Source organism: Serinus canaria, chromosome 14, assembly GCF_022539315.1.
Source record: "Serinus canaria isolate serCan28SL12 chromosome 14, serCan2020, whole genome shotgun sequence".
Taxonomy (NCBI): Eukaryota; Metazoa; Chordata; class Aves; order Passeriformes; family Fringillidae; genus Serinus; species Serinus canaria.
In genome coordinates, this window is record NC_066328.1 from 10,933,085 (window position 1) to 10,951,388 (window position 18,304).

The window sequence follows — 18,304 nt, forward strand, 5'->3', positions numbered from 1 at the left end:
TAATCAAGCTGGTCAGTATTCCCCATTTACCAGTGCAGAAAAGCTTAATTCATTTAGCAGCTAAAACTTGGAGCGAACAACGAGTATTTTCAAAACAAATACATCAAGTTAAATTAAGCAGGGGCAGTTGTGGTTCATCTGAATCATATGGCTCCAGATTTCAAATCTAAGCTAAGGAAATAGAGGTTATGACATCCTGCAGCTGCGACAAGTCGTGTTCATAAAGCAACATTAAATCAAGACCATTTGGCCAGTTCAGGCAGTTGCTTGTGTGGAAGTGAAAGATCCCATGGGAGCATTAAAAAAAAGAAAGGTTCTGGTGTCCCAGCCAAACCCCCCTTCCTTCACTTAATGCTACCAGGGACTAAGTTTCTTCAGAGCAAATGACTATGGAAGGTTGTTGCCAAATAATTGCTACTGATTTATTTACATCCAATAACAGGGAACAGGAATCAAACACTTGGCAAAATACACAGGCGAGTAAATTACAAATGGTCCTCTCATGCTACACAAATGCCAAGTGCCTGAGGCTGCCCTTGAGTACTCTGGTTTTCAGAAAGATCCTCTGGGTGATTTGATTCACCATAAGGTCACAAATGCCCACATCAGCACAGGGACACATCAGTGGTAGGGAGAAGCAGCTGGAGCTTCCTCAAGGCAGTGGTGTGGCTGCTGCAAGTTAGGGGCACAGCACTACAGAGATAATCAAGTTTTCATTCAGCAGGGAGTCTCAGGAAGGAAGAAAGGATTGGGTCTGGAAATGTTATTTTCCAGTCTCCCGTTTTGTAGCATTCATCCCTGGAAGTAAGGCCAGGTGTGATGGAGCTCTGAGCAACCTGGTCTGGTGTGTCCACAGCAGTGGGGCTGAAGTGAATGATCTTTAAGGTCTCTTAAAACCCAGGCAGCTCTGGGAGTCTATGATTTTAAGATCTATTTATTGATACAATAAGTGCTGATAAAATATCTGAGAGTTGGCATTTTCAATCAGAGCAGATGGAAAGTCTTTTCCAAAATTTTGTGAGCAAGTACTGATGGCTAAAACATTCACTGCTCCCCTGAGCACCAGGGAAAAAAAGTGCCTGTAGCTTTTCCCTTTTTTCTACCCTTTTTTTTTCCCTTTCTTTTTTTCAAGCAGGGAGGAAGCATGAAACAGTAGTACTGATTGGGACCTTCATGATACTATCTGGATGCCAGTGTCATGCTGTATAAACATGTGGATCCATTAGACAATTGTTGGAAGCAGTGAATTCCAAATTTGATCTAGTGATAGGACTCCTGCTGTTTGGAAAAAAAATGGGGTTGCGAAACCACACAAGGAAAATGCTTCAGACTTCTTAAGGCAAAAAAAAAAAAGCAGCAAAACACAGCCTGAAAAAGGATGTCCTGGATGGCCTGCAGATCCTGACACACAGAAAAAAACACCTGAGCTCTTGGCTTTATGACTTTGTAAAACTTTGTCCAACCTGAAAGGATAAAAATATTTGCATAGAGAAAAATTCATGTCCACATGCAGAATACAAAATATTTTCTTTGCTAAAGGACAGTCTGCACCAGTGATTTGTATCTCCTTGCACACTTCTTGTGCAAGCTCCTGCTGGAACTACAGCTGGAGCTCTCCAGAATTCCCAGTGATGCTGGCTGGGGAAGGGAGTGGTACTTAACTGCCTTCCTTTGGTTTGTGCTGGCAAAGCAGCACTTCTTGCTTTGTAGTACTTAATGGCCTAAAACACACGTTGAAATTAACTCCCTCATTAGCTACATGCTACTCCTTATCACTTTCATTTCTCTTAATTATAGCACTGCAAAATTTTATGTTCTGATTCAGAATTCTGCATAATTAATACAATACATGAATTATATTTCTTAGAATATAAAACACAGGCCTCATGAATAAAAGTATAATTACACATGACCTTTGAAATCATACTCCATTATTTAAGTTATCTAGAAATAACTATGCTCATTCTGCTCATGCAACAATTTAATTTCAAACTGATTAACCAGCATTTTATTCCACTCAAGTTGACTACATTAAAACAAAAACCAATTGAGTTCAGCTCCTAGCAAAACTGCAAACCCACTTTAAGGCTGTCCCTACAGAACTTGTTGTTCATGTCCAGAGACTTATAGATGTGAAGAGCCCTGTGTACAGCTGGGCGTTTCCATTATGATTCATGTTGTGATTTAATCAATCCTGAAACATTATTTACTACTTAAAAGAAGTTGTACTTCAAGAGCAAGGATCAGAAAGCAAAAGAATCAATGCAGGAGGGCTACTGAGTAAGGAAGGGGGAAAGCAGTGAGTCAGTCACACGTTATCCTTGGGAAGCTGCAGCAGCTCAGCAGTAGCAAAGCTCCTCTTTGGAGGCTGCTGGGTGACCACAGAAGCTTTCTCCAAGCCAGCCCTAAGAGCTCCATGGGCACACAGCAGTGCTCCTTGCAATGCAGATCTCAGCACTGCCATTGCTATGCATATAAAGGAACTTGTGCAACTGTGCCAGCTGAATTCAGCAATTCCCATGTCTAATTCTAGTGATTCCCATAGCCACATGGGGATGAGGCCACAGGACACAACAAAAGCACTGGAGGACTGCATTACTCAGGGGGAGCCATCTCCTGCAGCCTGTCCTTACACAGCTGGAGCTCCCAGAGCTCCAGATGTGTCCCAGCTGTGTCCAGGTGGGACTTCAGCAGTGACAGGCACCAGGAGAAGCTCTCCACAATCAGTTTCTGCTCTAAAGCACAGGACAGCTGTCCCACTACTTCCCTGAATGTGACTTAAATTTGCGTGGAAGTATGAACAGAACAGCTGCTCCTTCTTTGCATGGATTTGTGACTGACTTATTTTTGTTCTTGAGAAGTGAGGCCAGCCAGAGACTGTGATGAGCCAGCCACTACTGCAGGGTTTTACAGCCACCAGAGTTGGTGTTGGGCATTTCCACCTGTGTGGCACATCACCAATAATGTTAGCCATGGACATCCCTTTCTCTTAAGATCAAGACCACATAAAAATAGTAACAGTTTGTCTTTCTATTTACTATTCTCCATCAAACTATGAAACTAAAATTGCAAGAAAAATACTGGTTGCACTGTTTGTTTTTCTTGGGCCCTTAAATGACAACCACAAGATGTCAAACAGAAGGCAGAGAGGCCAAGGAGAGCAGGGGAGCTGGGGAGCCCTGACTGGAAAATGTGGTAGTGACAACCATAACTGGTGCTAACAGAAGACAAAAAGTCATTTGATCAGAATGAGATCAAATTTTTTACAGACCAGCGCTGCATCTCTCAATAAAACTTTAATACAAAAAAGAATGAAGTGGCACAGACAGCTATCTTAAAACATTTTTCCCAGATTAAGTATTCTCCTTACCTCAAAATTCAGTCATAATTAAGTACCCTTGAACAAGTTAATCTTTCTTTTTAGGGGAGAACTCATCTACTCTTATTAAAGTTTGCCTTTCTCTACAAATATTTCTGTTCAATCATTAATCTCAGCTCAAATCTCTTAAATTCCTTACATATGCCTGTTTATATTCTTTTTTCCTACTGCAATACATATGGAAATTAGTGCTTTATTTATTTTTTCTTCTCCTTTAGATAAGTTGCAACTTGTCTAAAGAGACACTGAAATAGTGGTTATAATTTTTGAGTGGACAGATGTATGGTAATTCTCTGTATAATTCTCTATATAATTCTCTCTATTTCCCCATAGCTTGCAAAGGAGCAAACACATACTCAGTAAAGTGAATTAATGTGACACTGTGTGCCAAACCCACCACTTTTACAAACCAAAGTGACATTTATCATGGTTTCACATTACAGAACAATTATTTCATACCAGGACTGTTACATGTCAGCTTTAACCCACCAAACATGACTTTTTTAATGAGGAGAAGGAAGTTATGGTTCTATTTTTAGATCAATCTACAGCTTTTATTTAGAATCTTCAATTCACCTCACAAGTGTAAATAAAACCATCAGCCCTACTGTGAGGCATTACAGCATTAAACACCATGAACTATTATGTTACAGATTTTCTAATCTCTGGATGAAGACACTGGGTATTGTAAATGCTACACAGAGATGGTATAGGGAGATGCAAGACAAACAGATGGAAGTGATCTATATTTACCAGATTTGATTAAATTTTGTTTTAATTTCTTTCAATCACCTAGAAGTAACTGTTTCACCTTTTCTTTTTTTTTTTTTTCCTTTTCTCCTCCCAGTGGCTCCATCTCAGACTGACATTCTCCTGGGCTGCACCTCGTGTAAGTAGAGCTGTAGCAATACAGTGTGATTATTACTGTGCATGCTTGTTTCATCAATGTAAAACTGTGAAAACATTTACCAAAACTGGGATTTATAGACCTGATATTTACTTCTGTAAAAAGGTGCTGGATTAGCAAGTCCTGACTGAAGACGTAGCTAAGATAAATGGTATTAACTCTCAGATTGTCCTTCTCAAAGATCACAAAGCTGCCAGCAAACAGTCTCATAAAGTTACATTCAATTTACTACATCTTTCTGAGTTTGTGAAATCTGGACAGTGTGGAAGTGTCCCATCATCTCTGATGCACTCCAGGGCTCTTTGGCAGGCAGGGTAACCTCTGGAGAAAAAGACTGGAGGCACATCAGAAGGTTTGATTTGCATTACTTCTGCAAACTGCTTCCCAAGGCATGTGAAACAGGAATGGAGGCTGCAATGCCTTCCTGGGAGAGCATCCTGACACTTCAACTTGCCTTGGAAGCCCACAGCCCATGGGAATGAGTGTCATTACCAAGGGCTGAGCAGGGAGAAGGGGAAAGGCAAAGCCAAGTCCCTGTTGGCTCAGCAGGGAAGATGCACCTTTAGGAAAGACTTCTAATCTAAACTCAATCTGTTTAGATTTAAAGGACAGACAGAAAACTTCCTCATGTCTTCTTCAAGAGGCCAGTTAATTCTGTTCATGTGAACACTTCTGGTGCAAACACCAATACTCTGGGGGGGTATTTGCACACAAAAAAAGAACATTCTTGGGTAAAAGGGTGGCACCTGCTCAGCTTGGACAGGAACATAGGACTTGTACAGCTCAATTTAATGAGCAAAGGATGAGAAGCCAGGAATTATTTAATGTTAATTCCAGCTCTGCCAGTACCAGCTGCTGTTCTGTTACTCTCAGCAGGTCACATCATCTTTTTCATATTCTCCTATGTGCAAGAAACATTTTGGTGCCCAGTGTCCAACTCCCAATTTACCATTCTAGTTAAATGCACTGCCTCCCTTTACTTTGATAAAGTACAGTCAGCATCAATAGTAATACTTCTTAAAAATATCTTTCCAACTATTGTGAAACAGGAGCTGACTGTTTATGGAGTACTTATTTTTTATGTCAGTTTACCATAGGGCCTCTTCAGCCACAGGCTTACAGCTGGAGGCCCCAAGGCATTTTTTGGGAGTGGAAACTTTTTGAGTTCAGCTCTTAACAAATTTCCAGCCTGCAGTATGTTTTTCATTAGTCTACATGGTGTTATAATAAATGATGCACTTCCTCTTTCATTTTATGATTTTTTTCTTTAAACATGCAACAATTTTTCTGTGTCTGTTTTTTATTACTTTCAATATACTCAACCATACTACTCTTAGAGACTGTGAATAAAAACAGAAAGGATATATTGAATAAGATATCAGCTACAGGAAGACAAGCTTTTAAGTTTAAATTCTTCACTGGAGGCCAGTCATAAACCCATTACATGCATGCAGTTCCATGGGCAACCACTACTTTAGAAGCTTTTGGTGAAAAAAAAAAAATCTGTTACCCTAAAACCTAGAGTTAGTGTAGGAGAGGCTCCTCCAACATACTCACCTGCAAGATACTCAGCTACAAAAGTCTGATCCCACTGGCAATTCTTCACTACAGATCCCACTGTAGGTGTTTGTTTGCCTGCTTTAAATGCATTTTTTATATACACACACATTTTTAAGACAGCCTTCTTTCTATATTTTTCCCTCTCTCTGTAATTTTTAATAAGAATGCATTTCTGGGGGCTCACAGCACCAGGAAATCCAGGCTATGCCAAGAAGAAGAGATTCCAGTCCAACATCATCATACTGTGTTTCATTTACAAATCTTTGATTTCTAAATGAATGGCAGTTCAAAGTACACATGAAACACAGATACTTTCTGCTTATGTACATAGAGATTGTTAGAGATTAAACCACTTTTAATTAAAGACTTAAGCAGGTGTCAGTTCATGGTACTCTCTGAATTTGGTTTAAGAAGATGTATGTTGCAAAGTTACCCAGCAGCACATTAAATACAAGCAGAATCAAAGAGACTTTCCTAAACAAAGCCAAGAAAAGCTACTTTGTAAGAGGGTTTGAAGTTTGCTGCTACTGATCTGTCATTTATGGAAAGTCACAAACTTACTTAGGAAGCATTTTGGAACACTTAAAAAATAAACAAACCCCCAGCAAACAGCCCCCTGAGACAGAGAGAGCCCCAGGCCACACAAGATGTGTTCATTTCAGTGGGGTTTATGCATCTAACTACCCAGAGTCAATTTGCAGTATCAAGGCCTAAACCAGATAATTTAAGAGCATTCTGGACTCAAATAACAAGAGTTTAAACATGGAAATGGAACTACTTTCAAGTAGATTTTCTTTATGACATGCTTCAGAGTGAGAGCAATATGAGTGGCACCCTGTTTCTCCATTACTCAAAAGATTCATTTCTTTTTTTAAAAGAAAATTCAAAGATTAATTTAAAGCCATCTGATGAAAATACCTTAATATTTACCTTCATATTTTGTTGTAATATACAGTGAATTCAAGCAATTTCAAAAGTTATCCTGGATGCTTCTCATTTCAGGATGTTAAATATTGGCTCTCAGAAATTTCCATTACACATTGTCTGACAATATTTGCTGCTCTGGAGTACATGAACTGACTTTCAATTCTTACAGAGGTAATGATAATAAAGTTTGTAGAAGTTGGGCACAGTTGACATTTTAGAATTTCGTATTTATTGCAAGTCCCTCTTTTCCAGGTCTCTAAAGTAAGTGTAAAAAATGGTTAGAACTGCCAAAAGTATAAATTCTCTTGATCCTTTCATCAGTTATAGCTATTCTCAGGCTGGGCTCCTAATCACCCTTTAAAAATGAGGGCACCAGGACATCTTGGCAGCAGTGTTACAGCTGACACCTGAGGACAGTAAAAGAGCACACCTGGAATCCTGGGATTTTATAACTAGTAAATCACGAGCTGAAGTCCCAAATCCAAGAGCAGGCCATTACAGAGCTGTGGGAGGAAACAGCGAGGGAGGCAGAGCCAGGATCCACCAGCTGACAGTTGGGGGGATGCAGGACAAGCAGGGCACAAAGACCAGAACAAAGGCTGCTGACCAGCCAGGGCTGTCATCTGCAGCAGTGAAATGCCAGCCCAAATCCCAAATGCTGCTTTAGGGCAGCCACAGCACGGCTGCAAAGGCAGAGTTTAAAGGTGGCACAGGATGGTTAACATGAAAGCACAATTTCTGGAGCTTCAACTAATCCTAAAGGGAAGACTGAGCACTTTTGTATAAACCAGCTTTCCCTTTTGCAGTTACCTTCCCCTACTCCCTTACTTTATTACAATATTGCATACAGAGAAATCTGAAAAATAAAAAATGGTAGAAAGCAAGATTTGTTTGACTGCTTCAGCAATAAGGTACAAATCTGGAGTAACCATGAAGGCTCAAATTACAAAATATCCACCAGTGCAACCAAGAGTTACACATGGCTCCTGAATTTTATCAAGCTGCCTGCAGACAGTGTAAGGAATCTTCCTCGGCCAGGAAGGAAAAACGCCTAAATTCAGGTGAGATTCTTTTGTGCAGCTATGGCAGGCACAGGTTACAAAGTGAGGCTTTGTATGGCTGCTCCACCTCCAGCTTTATTTGCTGGGAGCTGGTTATGTAACTAACACAAAAGAAAATAACCATTTCTGGGTTGTTTTCCTTTGCAAGCCCCGGGCTGCCAGGAGGAACTGAGAGAATTCAAAAGCAGCTTCCCTTCTGTTGCTCTTTTGGGTGTTTCTCTTTGAAGTGGCACCCTGAGTGGCTGCTCATTCACCAGTTTTGTAGGTAGCCTTTAAAGAAATACTTTCCACCCTTCAAGCTTAAGTACAGAAACATACAATTAATTAAACCAAGTTAGTAGTGTTATTATTTCAGCCTTTTATTTCTACTTGGTGTCAGACTCTTAAGACGAAAGGAATCTTTGTAGTAGGATTTCAGACACTCTGGGGAAAATTGTGAACTTTAAGACTGATCTGATCTGGTTTGTGCAACACACAAACAATCTAAGGAAACCATTTAGCTACTGCTCAAAGGAAAATTCATTCTAAAATCCAGAAACAGAGTCAAACTTTGCAGTGTTACTGTGCTGTATTTAACTGACAATTTAACCCTTTGTTTTGACATGCTGTTTTTTAATCACTTTTTCCCCATCAAAAGACGATAAAAATAAAATATGGAATATTTTACTTTCAGTATAAAATATGGAATTTATGCAAAGTAGATTTCCTGGCTAGGAAATCTTTGGTAACAGATAAATGAACCACTAACTTGCCAAATGCAACAAAAACGGCATCTATTGCTGCTTCTAATTGTAGTGGCCAAACACCACATTACTGGTTTCCAAATATTTTCCGGGTGTGAAATGTTTGTAAACCAATCTCTTTCACCGGTGCCAAACTCCAGGAACATTCTTCAGGATGGTTTTAGTGCTTAAATTAAAAAAAAAAAAAAAAAAAAAAAAAAGAAATTCCCACATTATGAAGAATTACTGTGCAGAAAAGATCTCAGTGAATCTGTCTTACCATAATGGCTCACCCCCATTTCCACACTCTGTGTGTGTTGTTTATTTTCATTCTTTGAGCATGGGATTTTATAGCCATAATTATCTCATTTTCTCATAGTACAAATAGTCCAATTTTCATTCATTAAGGTCAACATTTTCATTGTATTCTTCCTCTGTTTTTTTCTTCCCTTTAAAATTTGCTATGAACAATAAATACAATAGATTTATACCATCAAAATATCTCTTGGGGTAGAGATTTATTCATAAATTGTTTTTTCATATGAGCATAGATCAAAAGTGGCAACAGTAAAATGAACAGCTAGAGGAAATGATGTTTTAACTCCTCAATCTTCAAAGATTTTTGTGCAACAATTTTCTCCAAAATCTGGAAGGCTTCAAGAAGTAATGTGCAGTCAAGCAGATTTTAGAAGCTGGTAGCACTTCATGGTCAGCTGACTGTGAAATCCTACTCACTACCACAGTCTGGAGCTTGCAAATTTGGTGCTTTACAACTTTTTTAAAGGGTTGAAGGGTGGAGAGACTGCAGCCAAGAATTTATTAAGGAGGACAGTAATAGCCTGGACTTTTTCCTGTGCTTGTGCTTTCTCCTGCTTCTCCTGTTCTGCAAAGTGAGCAGCAGTGGCTTCAGCCTGCCCTGTAAGCTCCACAAAACACACCCAGAGGGTTAAAGCCCTTCCTCCCTCCCCACCACCTGAGGTCTGCAGAGGAAAGAGCTGTTGCAAGCCTGGTAACAGGAAAAGGTCAGGAGCTGTGTATTATATCCTGTATGTTTGGATTAGCCCACAATAGCTAAATAAACTGATCTGATGGCTAATGACATTTTCAAACAGTAGCTAATAAAATTAGCCAAAGTATGCAGAGACAAAAGATGCACACAGACACACCAAAGAACATCTCTAATACATCCACACAAGCAATGACCTAATGGAATTGCAGCAGTTTGGCCACACCAATCAGGGTCAGATATAAAGGAACTCAAGTTAAAAAACCTGCTGACTAGAAAAGACAGATACTCCTGCCTTGCCCATTATTATCACTCGTACTGATATGCAACTATCAAGTTTTTAGGACACAGAACCATGTTTTTGAAACAGAATCATGGTCTTTTCTAAATAAAGTAAAAGGCATCCTACTGACATGAACCACAGGCTTGGAATACTTTAGGAGAGCTTCTATGAATTAGCAGGGTTAGAGGTCTGGGGGATTTTCACTGAAAAATCACATGAGGATCCTGGGTCACATCAGCTGAGGAAGGAGCTGTGAAGGAGGAGGTTCTCACGCCTGTAATGATGGAGCTGGCACAAGGAGGGTAACCCTGAGCTGCCTCAGCTGCTCAGTGCACTGCAGTGCCCCTTGGAATGAGCTCCTCTCTTGTCCCACTGGACACCAAAAGGTGCCACTCACTTTCTGGTGGCCCTCAGCAGAAAAGAGACTGCCAGGGTTCTGACACATCCAGCTTCTACAGCCAGTTTCACCAGAGCTCATCTGGAACAACCCTCAGGGAGAGCTGGGTGAATTCCTCAAACCAGAGACGCTGGTTCTGAGGAATGAATGTATGATTAATGGGGTTGCAGCACTGGTGCAGTTGTGGTCGCCTTTTTAAAACTTTCCATCAAAGTTCTTGCAACCTGAAATACTGTAGCAGATGAAAAATGAAAGGGACTCAAAGCTGTGCCCATATAAAAGGCAGTGCTAAAGCAACTAATCTAAAATGTGCAAATAAGTCTTGCTTACCTCAGCTGATTTGCACATTCACTTTCATTTTTTATGTAATTACCAAAGCATTTTCAGACTTGTTATGACCAAATACGAACTTGCTGAATATTCACACTAAGATGAAACAGAAATAAACAGTCTTGAATGAATCCCATTAATACTACACCTTGCTTTACACTTGAAACAGTAATACTGAAAATGAGAAGGAATGTCAGTGGGGATTGGCTTCATTCTGTGCAATGAACCAAGAGATCTTTGCTCAGAGTCTCTCTATCATGAACCACCAACTGCTTGCATTCCTTTGAAGGCACCAGCTTAAGATAAAAGTATACTGAGGAATATTTGTGATAATCCTTTAGATGAATAACCACTTTTATAGACACTGTGCACATGGGTATGAAGGGCTGAAACACAGACACTAATTCACTAATATTATAGTGATGCTTCAATGAAACCACTTCAGCTCATAAAAATAATGCTTTGGCTACCACAGTCCTGAAGAACTACTTTCACTTTAACCTTGTGATTTGTTTAATCCACCTGAATCACTGACTCTGCCTAAGTTACTGCACAGAGCACTCCTGGAAGGTGAACTTTGAAAAGTCATTATAATGTTAAACAAAATTGAACAGAACTTTGTTTTGGTCTTATTTAGCTTCTGTAAGTAAAAACTACTACTAGAATTGTCTATCAGATGTAGCAGCATGTTAGTGACATCAGCACCTTAAACATTTAATGACTTAAACATCTGAATCACTACAGATTATTCTGTAAGCAAAAACCTGCACCATTTTCACATGACCAAAGTTACCTGTAATTATAAACTTCAGGGCTGTGCATTAACTTCATAGAACCAATCAGCCATGAGAGACATAATTGAGGTAAGATGGACAGGGAACTGCCATATTTAATTTAGTGTTTGAATCAAACCAAAAGCACTGAACAATACACTGCATCTGAAAATTAATCTTGTGAGGAGACCTCCAAGGCTTCTGTGATCCCTGCTGCTTAGTGGTGACCAAAAAATACTGCATTATGTTCTCTCTGTGTGTTTCATGCTCACACCAGACACCTGTCCAGTTGAACCTCTACCATGTGCAGAGCAAAAATATCTGGCTTGTGCTTAAAGGTGTTTTAGGTCAGGGCTAATTTTCCTGGCAGGTCACAGAAGAGGCTCCACCTTCACTGAGGTTTGTGCTTGCTGACTTTGCAATGAGGCAGAGTTAAAAAATAAGTCACTAAAGTAAACCTCAACATTTCCGTCAGTCCCCTTTCAGCTGTGTGGCCAGGACCAAGTCTCAGCACAAAACCCCATCCATAGATCTGTCCATGGATTCTTCATTCATTTTAGGGTTAATCTCCTTTATGGCTGATAAGTAGACATGTATCTTAAACTTCACTGCTCTGGGGAGGCCAGAAAACACAAGAAATATCTCGGGATATTTCTGGGGAGGCCAGAATACACAAGAAATATCTAGAAAAGTTCTCTAAGTATGGATAATGTTGAAATGTGCTTTATGCTCAAAGCACAGCAATTTCCTCTGCCCCTCAAGTTCCTCAAGTAACTCCAGGTGATCAATTACCACTTGTTACTACAAGCTGTAGTTACACAGCATCATTGCGTCCAGGATTCTGTATCTCTACACTCAAACAAACCTTGTAGAAAGTCTGCTGGACAAACCCAGCCAGGAAAATAGAAAAAGTATTTGGTTGTGGGCACTGCAGCCTGAAAGAAGTGAGGGACTGGAAGGGCCTATGAGAGCAAGCAGTTGTCCCTATAAAACCAGGAGAGCAGCAGACTCGAAGGAGCCACATTATTACCTCCTGCTCTCCCTGGAGACCAAAGGAGTGCTATTCCATCTCCCAATCTCTGCATTTTTGTCCTGCAAAAAGCTGATAGGCTAAAGTTTATGAGGGCTGAATTTCAAAAGGAAAGCACACTTCCCCTTCAATTCCATGCACTGGTATTATCAAATATAAATCAACAACACAGCTCGGGTTTTCTTCTCTGTGTTTCAAAATACAAACTACACATAATGGCTTAACCAAATGAGTGATAAGTATGAAATATTTCAAGCATAAAAAAAGGAAAAGGCACAATCCTGGGCTGCCCCACACTGTCTCCTCAAAGAAATATTGCTTCAGAGATTAAAGAAGTGCTTGTTTATTTAACAATTTGACCAATTTCTAACAATGGAAAATCTAATGGAAAATACTTACAGGGGACCTAGAAGCAGAGCTGCTGTGTGATAGACATTGTAAATAGGGACTTGGGGGGGGTTAACTTTAATATAAACAATAGAAGCTTAGCTAAAGGGAACAAAAAATAACTGAACTAAGCAAATACTTAGATCATAAATAACCACACTCAGAAAGTTCTCAGGTGTTAACCTTAGAGCCTATCTCGGAGTCCTGTTGTAAAGTTTCAGCTTCTAAGAAACTGCAAAATTAAAAAAGGCAACTAATGGTATAGAATAACAAAACACATTTATATTACATATACTAAAGAAGATTCATATGCTAACATGAAAGACAAGTTCTTCACTCATTTTATGGGTCAACTCTTTTATGGTTAGTAAGTAAAATCATGTATTCAACTTCACTACTTTGGGGAGGAAGGAAAACACATAAATTATTTCTTCATCACAGTTTGAAAAGGCAAATTATTTAAGGACTATTTGTATTCAAGCTAAATAGATGGAATCATGATGTTACAGGCTTTTTATTCAAATGCAAAGAATTTACATTTACCTACCACCTCATTAAAGTCAGATGATAGAGCAGCACCCTTTTCCTTACATGATTCTTTTTCCCCCCAATTAAAATGTTTCTTCTGAACGCATAAAAGAATTCTGAGGTTTACAGTATTTTTCAAAGCTCACATTGGCTCTTTTTCAGGTCTAATGTTGGTTACTGTCTAAATCTCCAGAGGCCAAGTGGATGCTGCAGGGTTTTGGTAAACAGCATTGTGTTTCTGAGGTGGGGGGGATATGACTCCTGGCACACACAGCTGCGATGAGCAGCTCTGAAGAAAATCACATCTCACTAACATAATATTTTTGTCAGCTTGGCTCATTCTGGCCATGACTCTGTTAATGTGCACTGAGTAGCTGCTCTGATGGCCAAATTCTTTTCCTGTACCAAAGCTCTCCGGGTTTGATGCAGCCACTGTTTGTCTCCCGTTACGTAAGAGCACCAAAGGCTGAGCTGTTCCCCGAACTGCAGCGTGTCCTTTCCCTCTGTCCTTTCCAAAACCCTTTCACAACCAGGGGCAGGGTACACAGCACTGTGCCTAGGGCAGGATCAGGCCCTGGTTTTGCCAGAGCTCCAATGAGAGCGTGTGGCTGCAGCTTAGGGGATTATGAGCATGTATGTGCAGGGCAGTCACATGTGCCCAGTGTCCAGTGCCACGCCGAGGGCACTGCGGCCACAGCAGCTCCCAGGGTTTACTCTGCCCCAGAAATGAGACACTGCACTCTCTGCTGAGCTCTCTCACAGAAGGGTCTGGCTTGATGGGCAAAATGTTTCTGCCAGCCATCAGGGGACAGCAAGGCAGTGCCTCCCAGGTGAGATTTTAAGCAGTTCTCCTTTTAGATTGCTTTCGGTTTTTAAGAGCCTAGAAAGAATTTACATAAATGCATCTAAGCCTTGCATCAGGAGAAATGAACAGTGCCATCATTAGAAAACAATGTTTGGGGTTTAGATAACAGTACTTTAGGGGAAACATCACTGTTTGAATTTGTCACACTCCCACTTTTATCTGGTTGGCCAAAACAAAGTTATAGTTGCTTTTCTTGTGCATATCAATTTTCATGCACATTAGGCTAAGATTTCTCACTGTTTCTTTAGGCAATAGCTATGTGCTTTAATTTTTTTTTTTATTCATTGCTCTAAATATACATGATCTTTATGTTTCAGTATATTAAATCTAGAAGTATTAGAGAAGTATAGCAGAGGAATTGACCAAAAGTTAATCCAATTAGTCTTTAAGAGAGGAAAAAAAAGTGAAAGTGAGATCCTTATGAATCTTTTATTCATAGGATAGTAATGAATATGCAGCAAACCATACTGTGAAATATTACTGCAAAGCAGATAGACACAGCAGTAACTAATTAACTAATTAATCACAATTAAGTTGCATTTTCATTTATATTATAAGAGAAGGTAAGCCAAAGGCAAACTTCAAAGCACCAAAAATTTCCTAACTGCTTCCAGCAGAAGCTTTGAATAAGCAGAATGACTGCTATCCTTTTAGCCTCCATAAGCATTTTTAATTACACTAATCACTATGATTTTTGCAAATCTGTTTTCTACTGTATGTAGCAGAACACCTACTTTCCCTTAGGGTTCTGTCAGCTGAACTTAACTTTGTTCTGATAGAAATGCTAAAGCAGCATAAAAGGCAGCACCCTATTTGTCATGCCAGCATCACATCTGGCATGGGTTTGATTGGCTCCATCATTTAAGTCTGAGCAGAATTCCACGGATTTCTACACAAGTCAGACTGATTCTGAAGTGATGCAACAAAGTTAATCAAACGTCTGGTCAAAGTGATTCATGTAAACATCAATGTTTGTGATTAGCACATCAGACTGATTAGTCTGAACTCCTGCATGGATCTGAGCATCAGATAAGAGGTTATCAGAATATTCTGCATATTTTCCACAACAGCCAAAACAAGTGGAGCTCATTTAGGTGAAGACAGACCAGCAGGCTCCAGTGGCCTCCCTACAAACTGTGCTTTACTGTTCTCAGCACCCAGTGCCTGTGTGGGCTCTGTCAAAACAACCATTTATCAATCATTAGTAAGAAACTGGCTCTCTGACAAACTAATTACTCCTCAGGCTTCCACCCATTAGCACAGGAGGAAGCAGATTATACATTTATTTTTGTGGTGGGCTGACCTCAGCTGAGCACCAGGTACCCAGCAGAGCCACTCTCTCACTCCCCTGCACGGCTGGACAGAGAGAGAAAATAGAACTCAAGGCTCGTGGGTTGAGAGAAGGAGAGGGAGAGATCACTCACCCATTACCATCCTGAACAAAACAGACTCAACTTACAGAAAAATTAATTCATTAACCATCAAGTTAGAGTCGGGTAATGAGAAATAAAACTGAACACCTTCCCAAAAGCTTTGCCATGCAAACCCAGTGTATCAGGGCTTCTGCAGTAACAAAGGTGCTACAGAAGTTGGTTTTGCTTCCTGAAACAGGCAAGACTTACTAAAACAAGCATGCTACCTATAAAGGACAGTAAAGAAATCTCTACAAAAAGTCTGTCCAAATTTTTAGAGAGTTAATTGCTGTATGGCATGTGAGTTAGTAAGCACTAGTACTTATTTCCATGTCATTAACGTGGCTGTAGTTCCAGGAATTTGTACAAATCCTAACCATGGCTTTCCAAAATACCATGCAATGGATGCAGTGTTGGCAGTAGGTGGCTACTGGTAGCAGACTCCAGGTGTGACTTCACAGATGTTTTTCTAATGGGAGGCTCTAGGTTTAAAGAGTCCAGGTTTACAGAGGTCTCAAACTCCTTTACACCTTTACACATTTCTTCCCACAAAATTACGTTGGGTTTTTTTTTTTTTTTTTTTTTCCCTTGGAAACATTTGTCCAGCCTCATGCTGCCCTGGAAAAACAATACCCATTAAGAGTACCTAAGGAAGCATCCCCACCCACAGGTGTGGAAGGATGGCCAAGGACTCAAATTAAATCATCAAATACTTAAACCTGTCAAACTCTTTGTCAGCATTCCAGAACAGAATGTGCTTAAGGGTTATTTTGAAGTTTGATATATACATACAGCTGCAATGGGGAGTCTTAGAAGAAATTGAGTTTATTGGCAGAACATTTTGATGACTAAAGGGATAAAAGCTCCCTGTCTCTGATAAAGTGGAAAGGGGAGTGGCACAAGGCAAGCAATAGAGGGACAAACCAGAACTCATGTCAGAAAGATGCCTCAAGCCCCTGGTAAATGAAAATTCTTATTCTAAATCTTGCCATCTAATAATAACCAATCTTAGATCAGCATTAATATTATACTAGACCCCCTGGAATGTAAATTTATAGTGTTTTATTCACACATTATAAATGGAAGAAGATGTAATCAGTAATTATGCAAGTTCATCCAGAAGGCAGCTAGAAAATGCTATTTCCTTCACCGAGCAGTGAAAATTAAAAGCCACAGGAGTGTCAGGAACAAGATGTCTCAGACTTGCCAGCAATTAACAGAAAGATATGTTTATCTGCAGCGGATGTGACAAATTTTGAAGTCATTTCAGCCTTAGCACGACTCTGAGGGCTGATTTTTCCCTTCAAACTCAAACTAGTTTTATAATTCTTCTATATGCTATCTGATAAAGAACTATGTCAATGTTTCTGCTTTTACTGGAAACCCAGTCCCTGCGGTCAGGGTCTGTTCCACAAGAGTTTCCTCCCCAGCCAACGTGATGGTCTGGTTGATTAAGTCACCGAGTCAGCTTTCACCAGTGTTTCTAATAGGAAACAGCATTATGTTATAGTTTCCAGGAAAAGTACCATCTGTGCCTCCTGCCAGTCTCTGCAACTGGCACCAAAAGATCTCTGGGGAATGTTTCTGTACTGCCAAATTTCAGCAGAGTTCCCTGCCACAAGCCCTGAGCACGGGTGAAGCTGACAAACAGCGGGGGAAGATAAGAGCTGCTGTTTCCACCCTGCCAGCTCACCGGGCCAACTCATTTACACAGTAATTCCAGCACAGTCCGTGCACCTTTGACACTCTCTTCCTGGAATAAATTCAGTCAGCAAAGCCCAGAATTGCCATAATTTGAATTAATTTTGATTGGCGAGAATCTGCCTTCTTTACTGGAATGATGCTGATTTACATGAACCAGAAGTACAAACATTCCTTACCTGGAACCTGGGCAATTCTAAAATGCTGGGAATGCAGAGATCCAGGCACCTGCTATCTTTATCTTGTAAGGTTCAAATGACCTGTTTGCACTTATTAAAGACATTACCTAAACAAAGAATTTTATCATAAAACTTTTAGATTATCTCAAATATTAAAAAGGACTCAGCAGAAGTTTCGATGATATGATGTCTTTACATAAAAAACAGGAACAAGTAAGTTTCATGAATTTTTCCCCCAAACCAGTCTTAACTGACCTGTTGCTCTACAGTTTAAGTGGCTGTAGGTACTGGAGGCAAAACTCCTTATATTTAAACATCAAAGATTGATTGCAAGTTATGAAAAATTTATTAAAGAAATCACCCACTGAGTCTATTAAGTTCCTGAAGTCAGAATAAATGAATGAAATAGTTTGATTAAAAACAGTGGGATTAAGTGTCTGCTAAATCCCAGCTAATCTGAACATCAACATCACAACAGTAAAGATGCCTTCTGAAGGTGTCTGTACCCCTTGTTAAATCCACTGAGTTGTAGTACTTCATAGGAAAAGAATCTGCAACTTACATTCAGTTTTAAACTGAAGGAAATTATTTGCTTGTGTGCTCTCCCAGAAACTGAAAATATCTCTCTTTTTAAATTAATTCTTTTAGTTTCTGTGGCTCACCAGTTACAAGCTGCCTGAAAACTCTCACAAAGGTTAAATTTTTTTAGAAGTTTGTTTCCATTGAAGCAGTTAAAAGAATTAATACATATACATAACTTTCAGTCATCTTGATACTGAATGCTATTTAAGGTTGCTGCTACTTAGTTTTAAAGTGGGATAGCTACATCAAAATCAGCTTCCAAGTGCCCTGAAAAC

General features: G+C 39.8%; 2 protein-coding genes across 4 annotated transcripts in view; one reads left to right on the forward strand and one right to left on the reverse strand.

The window, feature by feature from the left end:
• C14H7orf50 (chromosome 14 C7orf50 homolog) overlaps nt 1-18,304 on the reverse strand; it is a 119,706-nt gene that overhangs the window by 48,142 nt on the left and 53,260 nt on the right. The window lies entirely within an intron of this gene.
• Nucleotides 1-18,304, forward strand: part of GPR146 (G protein-coupled receptor 146) — a 48,759-nt gene that overhangs the window by 17,613 nt on the left and 12,842 nt on the right. The window contains exon 2 of one of the 2 annotated variants that reach the window (XM_009091833.4): nt 4,227-4,268. The gene's annotated coding sequence lies outside the window, so the exon portion shown is untranslated. Of the gene's footprint in view, nt 1-4,226; nt 4,269-13,887; nt 14,121-18,304 lie in introns of those variants that run through there. The other variant, XM_018915895.3, reaches the window with a different exon arrangement.